This window comes from Oncorhynchus clarkii, chromosome 18 (assembly GCF_045791955.1).
Source record: "Oncorhynchus clarkii lewisi isolate Uvic-CL-2024 chromosome 18, UVic_Ocla_1.0, whole genome shotgun sequence".
Classification (NCBI taxonomy): Eukaryota; Metazoa; Chordata; class Actinopteri; order Salmoniformes; family Salmonidae; genus Oncorhynchus; species Oncorhynchus clarkii.
The window spans coordinates 24,112,519-24,127,574 of NC_092164.1; the positions used below are offsets into that span (position 1 = coordinate 24,112,519).

A 15,056-nucleotide genomic window follows, 5' to 3' on the forward strand; every position below is an offset into this window, starting at 1 on the left:
ATTCAGAGGACTCCTAACTCACAGCCGCGTCATTAGGCTAAGTCCCTTTGTTGTACTGCAACGTTTTCAGCTGGGGGACAGAGCCAGCGGAAGAATGTGACCGGTCAGGTTAGCGTGTTGGTGGAGAATAATGACTCTACCCAGGCCACCACTGAGTAACGCCACACAGCGCACACGAAAACTCCTTCCCTCCCTCCCTTTCTCCTTCCCTTCCTCCCGCCAGAGGGCTAGGGGTGCGGCGCAATGACTCAGCGCCATCCAAATCGGGGCAGGGAGGTCGAGGGCAGGTGGACACGGGGAGTTTGACTCAGCAAGTCTAGCATTCTCCAACAGGGCAGAGTAGAGCTGCACGCTACCCTGTCACGTGTCTTATTCCCCCTCTCATCTGAGTCCCACTGGTCTGACTAAGGGGACCGGGATACGAGGCTGCTCTGGCCACTGGTAGCCCTCAAGGACCCTGTGTCTAAGTAGAGGAACCCTGGTCACGTGGGGGGGGGCCCTCGTGGTGCCTTCAGCCTGGTACTGAACCACAGTGGTACCAGATAAATGGCTATAGGAGGGTACAGAGCCACCCACGAAGATTTACTAAGAGGTGTAAACACTGAGAAACAGGGTATTTAGACTCTTCCAAATGTGCCACGTCTAAGGGGGCAAAGACAACAACGGATTTGTCTAAATAATCCATCACCAAAGTAACCCCTGTGTGACGGCACATTCTCATAAACCAAAAAGCAGGGATTTCTTCACTTCATCACAGGAAAGCGATCTCATTCAACAGATCCTCAACAATTATTCAATGAGTGTTGAATTACAATGGAACTACAGAACTCCATTCTGAAATGTATGCATTTGCCACAGACATTTACCTAGAACTAAGCAGCTCCTAGCAACCACCGTTCTATCTTACTGCTACAGTATCTTACTCTCACAGTCTGAACCAGAGAAAATAACTGTCGGTTATGAATTCGATTTTTATGGTCTGAAAAGCCTTCATAAAGCCACAGATGATATGTTAGCTACTCACAGTATATTGGAGAAGAGAAGCAGTAAGTAGATCAGGGTCAAGGGTCATCAATCAGTTTACTCACTGTTCTGCCAGTTCAGTTCATCCCTGTAAAAGAGCAACACAGCAATGTTAAGTTAACGGCGTTAGTAGCCAGCTAAACTAGAGCCTCTGACCTATACAAATGTAGGATCTTAATTTGAGCCAGTTTGCTACAGCAGGAAACTAATCCTGCAGCAACAGGAAATGTGAATTATTATGTGAATTATAGCAAATTGACATTTATTGTAGGGGTTGATAACATTTTTCGTTAGGGCAAGTTTGCATTTCCTGCTGCAGGAAAATTCTCAGCAACAAAAGAGAAATCAAATTAAGATCCTACATCTGTATGAGAACTCAGAGAACAATGGGGTTGCTGGGTAGAACCTCCGTCGCCTGTAATGCCCTTAAGCATGGTGGCCAGGCTCACTCAGCTCAGTTTGTCAAAGAGGGTTTTAATACAGATTGGTAAAGTAGGGCATGGTAATGAGAGAATAGTGCCAGGCTAATACTCTGATAACTCTGCTGGCCACTTCACATCCCCCTCAAGGGAGGGACTAGGGAGAGTGCAGGTCTGTAGAGTGGGACTAAAATAACCACTTTAGACAGGATTGACACTCATGTCAATGTTCCCTCTAAATTTCTTCGGCACTGAGCATATTTCAGGTCTACTGAGCTCAAACTTGAACGTTGTGAAAATTCTGTGCAAATTCCAGTGTGTGCTTACTGTGAACACTGAGGCTATACCCGCGTTTAAGTCACAGTTTTGACAGTGGCCAAGTTGGCTACTGTGGCTATCTGATCCTAATGTAGGCCTACCAGAGTGGCCTACCATCAAAAACAATGGAGAAAAATCTTCCCATAACTTGGAAATAGCTAATCTATCATTCAGTCTACAGTAGCAGCCAATGTGTGGTGTTCAATGTAGGCCTACATTCCATGAGACTTTTGAAGAAAATAAAAAAAACATGGAGGGCTTGACATGAACCTGTTTATCCACTTGTCCTTCAGACAAGGAAGTGACTGAAAATATTGTTGTGCTGTTTGATGCAAGAAACCACGACCGTTTTTACAGAGAATCAGACATGATGCTACCCTCGTAGCTTATTCTCACCTGCCTCAAAAGACAACGCGGCCCCTTTTAAGACAAATAAAAGCGGTTTTCTGTTCTACCTGATAATGAAATTGCACTGAACCTGGTGTCCCAGGTCTAAATGAGTCCCCGATTAGAGGGGAAGAATGGAAAAAAAGCAGTGGAACTGGCTTCCAGGACAAGATTAGGATTTGATGGACATAACAGCAACCACAAAGACAGACACACAATCACCAAGTCCAGTGGGTCTACTACTCTCTTTGCCGACGTGATGCCCGGCACCGGTACAGCACTGACGGGTCAGACTAGCGGCAAACAAAAGATCGATGTTCTACCTTGTTGAGCAGCAAGCCCAATCAGAGACACATCTGGCTGGTAATGTGACCGTGACGAAACCCTGATGACGGCAGCTTCGCTGTCCAAACGTTGATTGTTGTTTATTATATCTACTGCGTCGGTTGCCAAATGAGAGGGTGTTGCCTAACTTTTCGGGTAGTGCTACTGTGTCAGTCATTCACCCTCTGTGGATATATGGTGGAGGTATGGGGTATCCTGGCTGATTCCCTCCCAGGAAACAGCACCGCCAGCTGAGCACTCAACCTGACCTGGCTCTGCACTGCACTGCACCTGACCTGCAGCGGTGACGACACTGCACCAGTCCCACGGTACAGTCCTGGTCACAGTGACCTACATCTCTGCACCGCTCTCTATTTGAGCAATGTGGATGTAGCCCTGCACTAGCACAGTGGCAGGCAAGGAAGAACTCCCTAGAAGGAAGAAACCTCAAGCGGAACCAGTCTCAGAGGTTCACTCTTAGAACAAAAGGTGCTATCTGGAACCTAAAAGGGTTCTTCGGCTGACCTCATAGGAGAACCATTTTGAAGAACTCTTTTGGTTCCAGGTAGAACCCTTTTAGGTTCCATGTTGGACCCTTTGAACGGAGGGTTCTACGTGGAACCCAAAAGGGTTCTACCTGGAACCAAAAAGGGTTCTCCCTGGAACCAAAAATGGTTCTCCTACGGGGACAGCCGAAGAACCCTTTTGGAACCCTTTTTTCAAAGAGTGTAGACAGTGGTGTCTTATCAGCCATTCATCTCCCTGTAATTGGGATACATCAACCAACATGTCCTCTGATACCATACACTGTCTGTTTGAAACAGGGGGGCCAGACAAGCTGCCTGCCACAGACTCAAAGGCCTTATTAATACCAGCCCAACATAATATATAATTCATTGAGGCTGAATGGCTACAAGTGCAGGGGCAGCTGTGAGGGATCTGTACAGAACAGGAGGCCATCGCTCTCCCCGTGTCACAGAGGATCCGGCTGGGCTAGCCTATAATACTTAATCTTCTCAGTCAGCGCTACGGAGAGGTAGAGAGAGAAAGAGAGAGAGAGAGAGAGACAGGAGAGAGGAAGGGAGAGAGAGAGAGGAAGGGAGAGAGAAAGAGAGAGCGAGAGAGAGAGAGGATAGGGATGGAGACAGGAGAGAGAGAGGAAGGGAGAGAGAAAGAGAGCGAGAAATAGAAAAAGAGAGAGAGAGGCCAGACCAGAATGCTGAGACTGAATTATAGGGAGACCATACTGAGGATAATTTATTAACGGCTTTACACCACATATGATATACAGTATACAGATAGCAGGAATTTGCACATGCATGTCTTCCATTGTTTGTTCTTATTCCCACTTCCATCACAAACAAACCCAATGGCATGCACGCACATACACAGACAGTGTGAGGAACACCTGCTGAGATGCTAGGGAATTACACCGTGTTGATCTGAGCGGTGTGTGGAGGATCTGTTTTAAGAGCACCGTGTCTCCTGGCCTGTTCCCCGCACTCACACACACACACACACACACACTCTTCCGGCTTGTTCACTATCTCTATTAAAGAGACCGGTTATGAATCATTAACGGACCACAGCACCATATTACAGACGCGGGCACGACCCCTGTGTTAGAACAATAACACAGGGGGACAGACAGGAAGTGAGCAGCACCGGCTCCATGTTACAGGTGGGGAGGAGGGAAGAGGTGACGCAGGACACTCATTTGCTTGTCTCATTATGTGAAGGTGGTCAGATTATGCATGCATGATATCGAAACGGAACATATTAGTCCCCCCCCCCCCCCCCCCAAGACAAAAACGACAACGGCGTGAAAGGAATAACGTCGAGCCTATGTTCGCCCACTAAACGACTGTGACGACGTACTGACGTACTTGTTGTCTGTAGCAGGTGCTGGTTTGGTAATAACCGCGGTGGTCAAATGAGAGGTACAGGGGGATCCTGTCTATTGAAACAGCATTAAAGGCATCCTGTGGTTTCTTGGCTCTGGGCCAAGCATCTCCAGCAGGCAGGGATAACATTTAGGAGTCTAGTAATGAACCAGTGTCCTTTGTTCCCCGGGTTGATTCAAGTGTTGGAGAGAGATGAAGGCGGAATGGAGAGGGAGAGAGAGAACGGGAGGGAAGAGTGGGACCACAGCCGGTCTTCGGAGAGAGGCCTCCGAAACCCAAGCGAGCTGGTGACTGGCGGCAGTAACTCCAGTCCTCAACCAAGAGGAGAACAGTGGACAACAACGTACTACACAGTGACTTCTATTATTCAACTTTTCTCACCAGGCACTCACATAACGATCACTCACATAACGATCACTCACATAACGATCACTCACATAATGATCACTCACAATGATCACTCACATAACGATCACTCACATAATGATCACTCACATAACGATCACTCACATAACGATCACTCACATAACGATCACTCACATAATGATCACTCACATAATGATCAAATCGCCCTTGTGGATCGAAGTGTTTTTCAGTCATTTCCGGTAGAATATTTTCAAGGTTACTTGAAATTCAAATTCTTTTTAAAATGACCCACGGGCTGTGTAGCCTGGCAGAGAATTACAGGATCAACTCAGCCGTCAGTCAGTCAGTCAGTCATTCCGTAGCTCTGCGCCTGCGTCGTTCCTCTGTGTGATTGCCTCAAATAGAGAAGAGCCCTCGCTCCCTATTAGCAAGTTAATGAAGTCAAGGGTACCGGAATAGCGAAGCAGTTTGTTTGGAATATAAACTGAATATTACAAACAGGCATATTTGCATATTGGTTTAATTTTGCCTTTCAGTAATCTAGACGGTATGAAAAAAAAAAAAGCATTTCACTACACCAGCAATAATATCTGCTAAATATGTGCGTGACCAATAACATTTGATTTGAAACATTTTGCCCATTGAGCACCCGTAGCTAGTACCCATAGCTAGTACCTGTAGCTAGTACCCATAGCCAGTACCCGTAGCTAGTACCCGTAGCTAGTACCCGTAGCTAGTACCCATAGCTAGTACCCGTAGCTAGTACCCGTAGCCAGTACCTGTAGCTAGTACCCGTAGCTAGTACCCGTAGCTAGTACCCGTAGCTAGTACCAGTAGCTAGTACCAGTAGCTAGTACCAGTAGCTAGTACCCGTAGCCAGTGCCCGTAGCCAGTACTCGTAGCCAGTACCCGTAGCCAGTACCCGTAGCCAGTACCCGTAGCCAGTACCCGTAGCTAGTACCTATAGCTAGTACCAGTAGCTAGTACCCGTAGCTAGTACCCGTAGCTAGAACCCCTAGCTAGGCCTACATGTATGTGAAGAGGGACTTGAGTTAAACTAGAAAGGTGAGAGAGGACACTGGACAGAAGCTCAGGGAGGGATAAAAGTGAGAGGCTGTGTTATGTTGATGACAAGGCTGAGAGTCCAAGGGCTGGGAAGGGATAAAAGCACCTCTCTTTTCTTTGCTGCAATGGGGAGAAACTTTCTGGTGAAGGGCAAGAGGTTGGGAGGTCTACACTGCTCCTGTCCTGAGAGGGTTATATGATCACCCCGTCTCAAGCTCTGTCTAGTCCACCGTCCACAGCACTGATGATACATTGTTAGACTAGCCAGTTGGTCATTTTAGAAAAACCCTACTAAAATGTCACACAATGGGCATCTGTCAAATAAATCATATTTGCCATTCGTTTACCCATCAATGTTGGTGTACCTTCCTCTCATAACCTGTTAACATGACAGCCATATACGATCATAGATATTCCACAGATAGCAATAGAACAAAGTGGCCACTATCACTTTTAATAAGTGAAGTGATGTCATTCTCTCTTTGCAGTGGCAAGTGATGGTGTTTATTGGAGAAAAAGGAGAGGAGGATAGATAAAGAGAGAGAGCTTGGAGGATAGAGATAGAGAGAGGATAGATTTAGGATAGAACAAATTCTTATTTACAATGACGACCTACTGGGGACCAGTGGGTTAACTACCTTGTTCAGGAGCAGAACAATATATTTTTTACCAGCTCAGGGATTTGATCCAGCAACATTTTGTGTTACTGGCCCAACACTCTAACCACTAGGCTACCTGCTGCCCCTACATAGCTAGCTAGAGAGAGAGAGAGAGAGATAGGGAGGGAGAGGGGGATAGATAGCTAGAGAGAGAGGAGGAGAGGGGGAGTAGAGAGAGACAGACAGAGGAGGAGAGAGAGAGGGGGGATAGATAGCTAGAGAGAGAGGAGGAGAGGGGGAGTAGAGAGAGAGAGAGGGGTAGATAGATGGAGAAATTAACCTGGAGAAGAGCCCCCTGAGCAAGCTGGTCCTGGGGCTCTGTTCACAAACACAAATAGACCCCACAAAGCCCCAGGACAGCAACACATTTAGACCCAACCAAATCATGAGAAAACAAAAATAAAATTACTTGACAAATTGGAAAGAATTTACAAAAAAAACAGAGCAAACTAGAATGCTATTTGGCCCTAAACAGAGAATACACTGTGGCAGAATACCTGACCACTGTGACTGACCCAAAATTAAGGAAATCTTTGACTATGTACAGACTCAGCGAGCATAGCCTTGCTATTGAGAAAGGCTGCCGAAGGCAGACCTGGCTCTCAAGTGAAGAGCCTTTTGTACTTTAACTATTTGCATTACAAACTGTATATATACACATAATGACATTTGAAACGTCTTTATTATTTTGGAACATTTGTAAGTGTAATGTTTACAGTAAATGTTTTATTATCTATTTCACTTGCTTTGGCAATGTAGACATTTGCTTCCCATGCCAATAAAGCCCTTAAATTGAATTGGCAAGACGGTATAATGGAGGGAGGCACATTTGATTCGCTATAGAAAGAGGCAGTGAGCCATGCTGTAGAACCGCACAGTACAGCCCTGCAGATAAGCAACTCTATTTGTACACTATTACGACTGTAAAACAAGGCAGACAGGCTAATATGCTAACAAGCGACACTAATCTTCATGAGGCTTAAATTGATTCCTTTACAACAGATCTGTTGTTGTCACCAACACTAACTCACACCCACCCACACACACAAATCCCCAATTACAATCAAATGGAGAGAAAACAAGTCACCTTGATTCTAGTAGTATGACATATTAAATTATTAACAGTGTACAACAATGAAAGAGTGAATGTTGCCTTAAATCCCTCCAAAACACAATGAGAAATGATTGGAAGAAGCCTACAACACTGTGGCCTGATGCTGAGAAATATGACCACATTGAAATTCATAGTCGTAGCCCTTGGCCTAGACCCCCCCCCCCCAAAAAAATGGATCCAAGTATTTTCCTTCGCACAAAACCCCAGCTCTTATCAGTAATTACAAAGGATTCACTGTTCTGTTCTCACAAATCATTTCCTGCCATTTAAATGTCACAACGAGTGACAGGGTGGAAAACAACACGGCTTTTCTTCATCACATTTTACTGCTCGCTGCTGTGTGTGTGTGTGTGTGTGTGTGTGTGTGTGTGTGTGTGTGTGTGTGTGTGTGTGTGTGTGTGTGTGTGTGTGTGTGTGTGTATATGCGCGCGTGCGTGTCCGTCCATTAACGTGTGTCTGCCATGCCTGGCCTCACCCTCAAATCAGCAAGACTGTTGAAAGGTTACAATGAGCTGACTTGCCTAAATAAAAAAGCCCCAAGTCGCCTCACTCTCGACAGCTACAAATACATCAATGACTTCAGCAAAATGGTCCCAAGGACCGCATGAAAAACACACCCTGTTATCACTCCATGTGCTCACGCAATGCTTCAGCCGTTTGACCAGTAGTTGTGTCTTTTCTCCGGCACACAACACAGCCTTTATCCATTTGACATGAGAGGAGATCATGCCAGGACATAAAGAGGAAATCTACATTACGCCCAGAGAATTAAAAATGCTGCAGTGCATTATAATCAGTTAATGGGGACTAGTGATGTGGGGGGGGGGGGGGGGGGATCGATACAGTTACATATCGGGATATTCTTTTTGATGATGTATCTTATCATTTTGACAATACCTTAATGTCATTTTTTTTGCGCTAGTTTGCTGCACCTGCACCAAAACTCCAGCGTAGCTTGTTCCCCTTCTTCTTTCAAAATAGAGAGCCCATTTGTTTTCAGGACTTTTATTTCCATGACTGATCAAAACACATTTTCTCATGGCTCTCTCTCTTGTCCCACTGCAGCAGACTTATGGTGAGCAATATGTTTGGAGCATCAAATCGCAATCAAATTACAACACGTAGAATCGTGAGAGTTGCGATACATATCTTATCGGCACATACTGTGAATATCGTGATAATATCGTATCGTGAGGTCCCTGGGTATTCCCAGCACTAATGGAGACTTAATGAATTTACTGTATAAAAGCCGGGGTCTATAAGCTGTAAATACCTACATGTGTTCTGCATTATCGGGGCGTCAACAAATAACACCATACATGACAAATGTATCGTTGTCTCCCTAACAATCGCACAATTGTCCAGCAACGTGAATAATCATTTCTCCTCCATAAAACAGTTTATACAGCACAGTAGCAGGTCCCCATATTGGGGATAGTCTCATAATAATGATGAGGACTAGAAATGGCTTACTATGGAGGTTAAAGTTCAGAGAGACACATTAACTGATGGAGAGGCTTCACAACAAGTTCCCCTCAAATCCATAACCTCTAGTTCTGACTACACTCTCCCCTCCCCTAATCCCTACTTGTCCAAAGCATCCTTCTCCTCCAAAATCACTCATTTGTTGCCACTAGTCTGCTTTGAAGGGGCTTATAGAATCATAGAAAAGGCCTCTCGAATGTAGGTGGTGGACTTTTAGCTGGCCATGTCTGTGCCTATCGATGGAGAGCTTGAGCACTTTTCAAAACATGTTTTCAAACTACAACTACAAGTCTATATTCTCTAATATATATATATATATATATATATATATATATATATATATATATATATATATTTTTTTTTATCAAACGTTCAAATCTCCAAGTCTCTCAAAATTGTTATGAATTTGTGCCTCTAGTGTAATTCAAAAGGCTGATTGTGGGCCTTTTTAATGAAGAATTTGTTTGTTTTCTATGATTTGTGTTTTGCTTTTCGTGCATTGATGTGTATATTGATGTGTATAGTGTATATTGATATGTATTTTGATGTGTATAGAGGGCTCATCTGTAAAAGAGACCTTGGTCTCAGCATTACTCCCTATTAAAAGAAAAAATATAAAATGAAATACAACTTCAATCTACAATAAACCAAGATGAATAAATTAAAGAATTTAAACAATTATTTTTTTTAAATATTTTTTATCACAAACATCTTTGATGGCATTGTTTCCAGTGATCTGTGATCCCAGTACTATTCATCAAAAGATCATATTTTCGCTCAAAGTGAAAACCTCATAAAAGGTCTATGGACGTAAAACAAACAAAGATACATCTCATTACTGAAACGATAAAGAATCAAAGACGCAATTTAACAAAAGCAAGAATTAAAAGCTATCTAACTAGTCTACACAACAACAACCAGAGATTCAAACCAGGTTTATAAACGCACAAAGTTTGCATAGAGCACTGACCTTGGTAACACATTGAAACACCAAATAAGTCAATTGAGGATGTTTGGAGCCCTAGGCATTAACCACTAACCATCAAAAGGCCAATAGGTTGACTGATTGAGAACACATACAATTTTTGTCCACTGGTGCTTTGTTTGGAGTGTGGCGCTGTGAAACTATTTACCGTATGTAATGTCTTCATTTCCTACTTTAAACCCGACCCAAGACGAGCCAATCATGTTTTTGAGGAAAGAAAATTGGAGAAAGTGTAAAGATTCATTTCAATGTACTAAACATTGAACTTAATAGGGAATGAAATCAAAAAAACATTTAAATAACAGACAAGAAAAGTGTTTGAATCAACAACAAAAACTCCTGGACCAAAGAGAAGAGGCATTCAGCAGAGTTATACATGCTATAGTCTACATTAGTAATAACACATTTGACATATGTTTAGTGATTCTTTCTAAAGGACAGCAATCACTTTCAGTTAGCAGTTAGAGTGTTGGGCCAGTAACAGAAAGGTTGCTGGTTTGAATTCCCATTGCTACAAGGTGAAACATCTGCCGGTGTGCCCTTGAGCAAGGCACATAAACATAATATGCTCCAGGGGTGCCATACTACTATGGCTGACCTGTAAAACAACATATTTCACTGCACCTATTTGGTGTATGTGTGACAAAATATTTTTTCCCCCAGTAACATTGCCATAGCGTCCTAGTCGTGGATGTATACAGCACTGTGGCCTATTTAGGAACATGTCAACTTGTATGCCCTTGTCCACACCTGCCCTTATGGAAAGTCAAACTACAAAACGCAATTGCCATTTAGCCTAATAATTGTGACCTCTTCTGGTATCAGAGAACTGTTATGTGGTGAAGAGGTGTAGCAAGGTTCCTTTCAAATCAAATTAAACCATCCCATGATCACAGAGATTAGACTGAAAGTTTCTAATAGGCCTAATATCAGTTATTTTATTTGGAATATAGGCATAATGATCACCATGGTGATGCTAGGGGATGCCATCTCTGTCGTGATGGGAATAACTACCTTAATTAACACTGCATGCGATGTGAAATCCAAAATACACACGTTTTTTTTTGGGGGGGGGGGGTTATGCAATTTATTAAAGGACATTAATATAAACAAAGCGTGTAGCCTAGGCTACTGCAATTCACCAGAATGGCTATTTGAACAGACATGTAGACGGTAAACTATAGCCTACGTAGGATAATATAATAAAACATGACTGATCTCGTATGCAATACATCATATAAGACGCCGGTACTTACAGTTTCTGGGGCAACCAGAAAGGAATTGTTCCTCACACAGCTTGCTCAATCTACAGACCCTCGTCCTCTGTCAAAACCCGCTCACTAGACACTTGACGGGTGATGTGTGTCCAGGCGCGATTACGCTGAATACCACTGAGCACAACAATGGTGATGGACCGCAACGAAACTTGGCAGGCAAAAAAAAATCTACGCAGCCAGAAATAAAAATTAAGAGAAGCACCGACTTCATTGGATAAGGAAATGTTGGAGCGATGCTGTTGCTTCCTTATTGGACACAAGTCAGACGATGCGTGTCCCGATTGGATAGGAGAAAAGAGGTGGATACGAATAAATTGGACAAGATTGGTGAACTTTGACAAGTGAATTGCGCACGGCGATTGGACACAATCATCCTCATCACTGACTGTTTTCAAACGTGTAACTATTTAAATTATTCTGATATTAAATGTCTGTATAGATCATTGATAAAGGCTTTATGCACTATACATACATGTTTCGAAAATAATTTGTCAGCAAAGTCATCATATATAAATCATTCATAAGAGCATAGACAATTACCTATGTATATTCTGAGGCATGCTATGGTTTATCAGAGCCAATTAGCCCAGAGCCTCATAAAAGGTTATAAAGGGTTTATGAATGCTTCATTAATTGGGACCATTATTCCCTGGCTGGAAAAAAAAGTGGTAACAGACTGTTAAATAGTTAATAGTCAACGTTCTGAATTTTTGTGTAAAGTCCTTCAATGTCAAGAACTTCCTAGGCACAAATATTTATTCCATTGCCATGGCTGTGTTAATCTTAATTATGGTTCAACATCATTCTTAAGTGAGGCATCCTCTCAATCATGTAGGCACATGCGCAAAATGGCAAAATTCCCTTCCCTCCTCATAATCTCCCAAATACTGTATCTGTCATCCACTCAATGAATGGAACATTTAGTACTGTGAAGCAATAGTCTCCTAAACAGTGACACTGAATAAAACAGAGTTTTTGACATTCAATTTATTTCAGTTTAATTTAAGTGAAACACTACACTTCTTTATAATAATTGGCTATCTTTGAAGAGATCAGGCATAAATGATTGTATACTGAACAAAAATACGAAGGTATCAATTTGAAAGACTTTACAGAGTTACAGTTCATATAAAGGAAATCAGTCAATTGACTGGGACTTGACTGGGAATACAGATATGCATCTGTTGGACACAGATACACTATCATTGGAAAGTTTAGGATCACTTAGAAATGTCCTTGTTTTTGAAAGAAAACCCATTTTTTTGTCCATTAAAATAACATCAAATTGATCAGAAATACAGTGTAGACATTGTTAATGCTTTAAATGACTAAATGACTAAATGACTTTTTTTAATGGAATATCTACATAGGCGTACAGAGGCCCATTATCAGCAACCATCACTCCTGTGTTCCAATGGCACGTTGTGTTAGCTAATCCAAGTCTATCATTTTAAAAGGCTAATTGATCATTAGAAAACCCTTTGCAATTATGTTAGCACAGCTGAAAACTGTTGTCCTGTTTAAAGAAGCAATAAAACCGGCCTTCTTTAGACTAGTTGAGTATCTGGAGCATCAGCATTTGTGGGTTCGATTACAGGCTCAAAATGGCCAGAAACAAAGAACTTTCATCTGAAAATCGTCATTCTATTCTTGTTCTGTGAAATTAAGGCTATACAATGTGAGAAATTGGCAAGAAACTGAAGATCTCGTACAACTTTGTGTACCACTCCCTTCACAGAACAGCGCAAACTGGCTCTAACCAGAGGCTCGAACCAGCTATTTCTACCAGAGTAGAAAGAGGAGTAGGAGGCCCTGGTGCACAACTGAGCAAGAGGACAAGTAGAGTGTCTAGTCTGAGAAACAGATGCCTCACAAGTCCTCAACTGGCAGCTTCATTAAAAAGTACCAGCAAAACACCAGTCTCAACATCAACTGTGAAGAGGCGACTCCGGAATCCTGGCCTTCTAGGCAGAGTTGTAAAGAAAAAGCCATATCTTAGACTGGCCAATTAAAAGAAAAGATTAAGAGGGGCAAAAGAACACAGACACTGGACAGAGGAAGTTTGGAAAAAAGTGTTATGGACAGACAAATCTAAGTTTGAGGTGTTCGGATTACAAAGAAGAACATTCTTGAGATGCAGAAAAAATTAAAAGATGCTGGAAGAGGGCTTGATGCCATTTGTCAAGCATGGTGGAGGCAATGTGATGGTCTGGGGGTGCTGTGGTGGTGGTAAAGTGGGAGATTTGAACAGGGTAAAAGGGATCTTGAAGAAGGTCTATCACTCCATTTTGCAACGCCATGTGGACGCCGCTTAATTGGAGACAATTTCCTCCTACAACAGGACAATGACCCAAAGCACAGCTCCAAACTATGCAAGAACTATTTAGGGAAGAAGCATTCAGCTGGTATTCTGTCTATAATGGAGTGGCCAGCACAGTCACCGGATCTCAACCCTATTGAGCTGTTGTGGGAGCAGCTTGACCTTATGGTACGTGAGTGCATATCAAGCCAATCCAACTTGTGGGTGGTGCTTCAGGACGCATGGAGTGAAATCTCTTCAGATTACCTCAACAAATTGACAACTAGAATGCCAAAGGTCTGCAAGGCTGCAAATGTAGGATTCTTTGATGAAAGCTAAATTTGAAGGACACTATTATTTCAATGAAACATCTTTATTTATAAAATTGTCAACATCTTTACTATATTTCCTATTCATTTTGCAACTCGTTTCATGTATGTTTTCATGGAAAAATAGGGCATTTCTAAGTGACCCCAAACTTTTTAACGGTAGTGTATCTTTAAAAAAAAGTAGGGGCATGGATCAGAAAACCAGTCAGTATCTGGTGTGAGCACCATTTACATCAAGCAAAACATCTCCTTCGCATAGAATTCATCTGTCACGCCCTGACCCTAGTTATCTTTGTTTTCTTTATTATTTTGGTTAGGTCAGGGTGTGACGAGGGTGGTTTGTTTAGTTTTTTGTATTGTCTAGGGGTTTTTGTATGTCTAGGGGTTTTAGTAGTCTAGGTGTTTATATGTCTATGGTTGCCTAGATTGGTTCTCAATCAGAGGCAGCTGTTTATCGTTGTCTCTGATTGGGGACCATAGGTAGCCATATTCCTTGGGTAGTTTGTGGGTTCTTATTCTATGTTTAGTTGCTTGTTCTGCACTTTTCATATTAGCTTCACGGTTCGTTTTGTTGTTTTGTATAGTTTGTTCAGTGTTCTCTCTTTCATTAAAGAAGATGTACGCTTACCATGCTGCACCTTGGTCTCCTCTATACGACAAACGTGACATGATCAGGCAATCACAATATACCTTAAATGTGATACTTTTCTAGCTCTGCTATGTCATTCATTATAGACAGGTCTTCACTGCACTGAACAGTGAATGTACTCGGTGAATCCTGTTACGAAAAGCAGTAGGCCGATTTGCATGTTTCAATATTTACATTAAATCACTAAATAAAGGGCAGATAAATAAAGACTACAGAATAAGTGTGTGTGTGTCTAAGATTCACTGACTCACCTCACCTGCCTGGAGGGAGAACGACTTAGCGACTAGTCATGTCTGCAAACAGCCCTGAAGACGTTCCACAGGAGCCAGCCAGCCAAAACACTGATGAGCAAGGAAAATGTGTTCAAACCACACACACACACAACACCGCTGGCTTCCTGTATGAATCACATAATAGCTGCACTCTGGTGTATGGTGAGTCACTCCCCAATGT

At 42.6% G+C, this 15,056-nt stretch overlaps 1 protein-coding gene across 5 annotated transcripts in view; it reads right to left on the reverse strand.

Annotated features, from left to right (window-relative positions):
- The window catches only part of LOC139373242 (double-stranded RNA-specific editase 1-like), a 55,911-nt gene extending 44,369 nt beyond the window's left edge, over positions 1–11,542 (reverse strand). For 2 of the 5 annotated variants that reach the window (XM_071113537.1, XM_071113539.1), the window contains exons 1-2: positions 11,306–11,484; positions 1,025–1,111 (exon numbers count right to left, since the gene is read on the reverse strand). The gene's annotated coding sequence lies outside the window, so the exon portion shown is untranslated. Of the gene's footprint in view, positions 1–1,024; positions 1,112–11,305 lie in introns of all 5 variants that reach the window. The other 3 variants (XM_071113535.1, XM_071113536.1, XM_071113538.1) reach the window with 3 other exon arrangements.
- Positions 11,543–15,056: the final 3,514 nt, after the last annotated feature.